Genomic DNA, 4,353 nt, shown 5'->3' with positions numbered 1-4,353 from the left:
TTTATATTTAGGTCCTTGATGATTTTGAATTATTTTTTAATACATGGTATGAGATAAGGGTCCAGCCTCATTCTTTTACAAGTGGATGTCCTGTTTTTCCAGGGCCATTTGTTGAAGAGGCCATTCTTTCCCATTAATGTACTTGGCACCCTTGTCAAAATTCAATTGGCTGTATATGTATGAGTTTATTTCTGAACTCTCAATTCTACATGTCTATTTTTATGCCAGTTCCATACTCTTTTGATTTCTGTAGCTTTGTCATAAGATTTGAAATCTAAGAGTGTGAGGCCTCCAACATTGTTCTTCATTTGAAATATTGATTTGACTACTCAGGATCCCTTAAGATTCCATTTGAAAATTGAGGATCAACTTTTCCATTTCTGTAAAAAAGACTGATAATATTTTTCTTTTTTTTAACTTTATTTTTCCCCCTTCCCCTTCTCCCACCCTCCTGTTTTTGCTGTCTGTGTTGCCTTCCCTTTTCAGTTTCTCTCCTCTAGGATTCACCAGGATTCGATCCTGAAGACCTCTGATGTGGAGAGAGGTTCCTTGTCAATTGTGCCACCTCAGTTCCTGGTTTCTGCTGTGCTTCACCTTGAATCTCCCCTTGTCTCTCTTTTGATGTGTCAAAATCTTGCTGCATGACTCACTTGTGTGGACAGTGGCTCACAACACAGACACTCATGCAGGCACTGGCTTACTGCACGGGCACACTTTTCTCTTCTTTTTCACCAGGAGGCCCCAGGGATCAAACCTGGGTCCTCCCATGTGGTAAGCGGAAGCTCTATCACTTGAGCCACATCCGCTTGCCTGATGGGATTTTAATAGGTATTATGTTGAATCTGTATATCACTTGGGTAATACTGACAACTTAGTAATATTAAGTCTTCCTATCCATGACCACAGGATGTCCTTCCATTTCTTTGTCTTATTTCTTCAGCAATGTTTTATAAATTTGTTATAAGTTCCCTACCTCCTTGGTTAAATTTATTTCTGAGAATTTTATTCTTTTAGGAACTATTGTAAATGGAATTATCTTTAGAAATTTCCATTTCAGAATATTCTTTGCTGGGGTGTGGAAGCACAACTGATTTTGAGTAGAAGCACAACTGATTTTGATTGTTAATGTTGTAGACTACAATTTTGCTGAATTGATTAGTTTTAGCAGTTTTCTTGTGGATTCTTTGGGACTTATTCTATATACAGTATCATGTTATCTTCGAATAGAGATAGTTTTATTTCTTCCTTTCAAACTTATACCTAATTTTCTTGCTTGATTGCCCTGGCAAGGCCACCCAGCACAATGTTTAATGGCAATAGTGAAAGCAGGTATTCTTATCTTGTTCATGATCTCAGGGCAAAGGCTTTCAGTCTTTCACCAATGAGTATAAAGTTAGCTCTGGGTTTTTCATGTATGCCCTGTATTAGTCAGGGTTCTCCAGAGAAACAGAACCAACAGAAGTCATATCTGTTTGTGTTTATATACACACTGACACACACATTTATTATAGGAATTGGCTTACATGACTGTGAGGATTGGAAAGTTTGATTTCCATAGGGCAGGCTGCAAGTTGGAAACTTGATACAAGTCAAGTTGAAGTCCCCAGGAGAAATCACATGAAAGTAATGTTGAATTACCCCAGAGAATCTGGCTAGGTAAAGTGGAGCTATATGAGGATACTTCTCTTTACGAAGGCAATCTCCTTTGTTCATTGTAGATGTAATCATCCAGAGATGCAATCAATGGGCTAATGATTGAAATCTATCTATGCACTACCCTTAAGTAACAATCAGTTCAGTGCTTGCTTGACCGCACAATTGGACACTGTAACCTAGCCAACCTGACACGTGAAATCAATCCTCTCAAGTCATTTATCATGTTGAGGAATTTCACTTCTATTTCTAATTTTTTGGGTTTTTTTTTTTTGTGTGTGTGTGTGTGTAATCATGAAAGGGTGTTGGATTTTTTCAAATGCCCTTCTGCATCAATTGAGATGGTCATATAATTTCCCCCCCTTCATTCTGTTAATGTAGTGTATTACATTGATTAATTTTCTTATGTCAAGCCACATTGCATTCCTGAGATAAGTCCCACTTGGTCATGATGTATTGATGTATGATCATTTCAGTGTTCCTTTGGATTCAATTTGCTATTTTTTTGTTGAGGATTTTTGCATCTATAGTCATAAATGATACTGGTCTATAATTTTTTTAAGGTAGTATGGGAATTGAACCCAGGATCTTGTACATGGGAAGCAGATACTCAACTATACTACTGAGCTACATCTACTCCCCAGTGGAAGTTGGTTGGTTTTTTTTTTTTTTTCTTTTCATTTCTTTGTTTGTTTTTAGGAGGTACCAGGGATTGAACCTGGGACCTCATATGTGGGAAGCAGGCCCTCAACCACTTAAGCTGCATCTACTCTCCTATAATTTTTATTTCTTCTGTCATCTTCATTTGCCTTTTTTTTAAGGATTTATTTATTTATTTATTTCCCCTTTCCCCCCAGTTGTCTGCTCTCTGTGTCCATTCGCTGTGTGTTCTTCTGTGACTGTTTCTATCCTTATCAGCGGCACCAGGAATCTGTGTTTCTTTTTGTTGCGTCATCTTGTTGTGTCAGCTCTCTGTGTGTGTGGCACCATTCTTGGGCAGGCTGCACTTTCTTTTGTGCTGGGCGGCTCTCCTTATGGGGCGCACTCCTTGCACATGGGGCTCCCCTACGTGGGCGACAACCCTGTGTGGCATGGCACTCCTTGCGTACATCAGCACTGCGCATGGGCCAGCTCCACATGGGTCAAGGAGGCCCGGGGTTTGAACCGCAGACCTCCCGTGTGGTAGGTGGAGGCCCTATCCATTGGGCCAAGTCCACTTTCCTTCATTTGTCTTGATATTAGAGTGATGCTGGCCTCATAGACTAAGTTAGGAAATTTCTCTTTTCAATTTGTTTTGGAAGAGTTTGAAAAGGTTTTTTAAATCTATTTTTTTATTTTTAAAGAAGATTTAGATTACATAAACGATACATTGAAAATACAGTGGGAGTCCTATATGCCCAATCCCACCCCCTCCCATGCTTTTCCCCATTAACAACATCTTTCATTAGTGTGGTACATTTGTTACAATTGATGAACATATATTGAAGCATTTCTACTAAACATGGTCAATAGTTTACATTATAGTTTATGCTTTGTACCATACATTTTTATAGGTTATGAAAAAATATATAATGGCCTGTATCCCTCATTGCATATCATTCAGAACAATTCCAGTGTCCCAAAAATGTCCCATGTTACACATATTTTTTCCTCTCCTTCCCCTCAGAATCTCTGGTGACCACTGCCTTGAAAAGGTTTTTTTTTTTTAATTCTTCTTTAGGATATTTGGTAAAATTCACCAGTAAAGCTCTCTGGTCCTGGACTTGTCTTTGTTGGGAGATTTTTGATTGCTGATTCAATCCCTTTACTTATTGTAGGTATATTGAGATATTCTTCTTGAGTTGGTTTAGGTAAATTTTGTGTCTAATTTCTTGTCTAATTCCTCTAGATTATCTAATTTGTTGGTGTACAATTGTTCATAGTATTCTCTTAGAATCCTTTTAATTTCTGCAGAGCAGTTGTAATAGCCTCCTTGTCATTTTTTTTTTTTAAGATTTATTTATTTGCACCTCTCCCCAGTTGTCTGCTCTCTCTGTCCATTCACTGTGTGTTCTTCTGTGACCGCTTCTATCCTTATGAGAGGCACCAGGAATCTGTTTCTTTTTGTTGCATCATCTTGTCGTGTCAACTCTCTGTGTGTGTGGTGCCATTTCTGGGCAGGCTGCACTCTCCTCCGCGCTGGGCGGCTCTCCTTACGGGGCGCACTCCTTGCACGTGGGGCTCCCCTATGAGGGGGACACCCCTGTGGGACAGGGCACTCCTTGCGCGCATCAGCACTGCGCATGGGCCAGCTCCACACGGGTCAAGGAGGCCGGGGGTTTGAACCACAGACCTCCCATGTGGTAGACGGACGCCCTAACCACTGGGCCAAGTCCGCCTCCCGAGCATCACTTTTTGTAAACTTTTAATTGGGAAATAATTTCAAACTTACAGCAAACTGCAAACATAATACAAAAATAATACAGAGAACTCCAGTATATCCCCTACTCAGTTATCCAGATTTACCAACTTGTAACTTTTTTGGGGGGGGTGGGGTATACCAAATTACTTTATTTGAAGGAATTGTTACAAGTGATGGAAGTTGGTAAATGTTATGATACAATGTATAGAAAAGGTAAAGGTGACTAAACACAACAGGCATCCATTGCTGTTGTAACCACAGATGTCACCCCCATGGTTAAGGTGAAGTCAGCTTAAGGC

Source organism: Dasypus novemcinctus, chromosome 26, assembly GCF_030445035.2.
Source record: "Dasypus novemcinctus isolate mDasNov1 chromosome 26, mDasNov1.1.hap2, whole genome shotgun sequence".
Taxonomy (NCBI): domain Eukaryota; kingdom Metazoa; phylum Chordata; class Mammalia; order Cingulata; family Dasypodidae; genus Dasypus; species Dasypus novemcinctus.
This window is presented reverse-complemented; position numbering follows the sequence as displayed.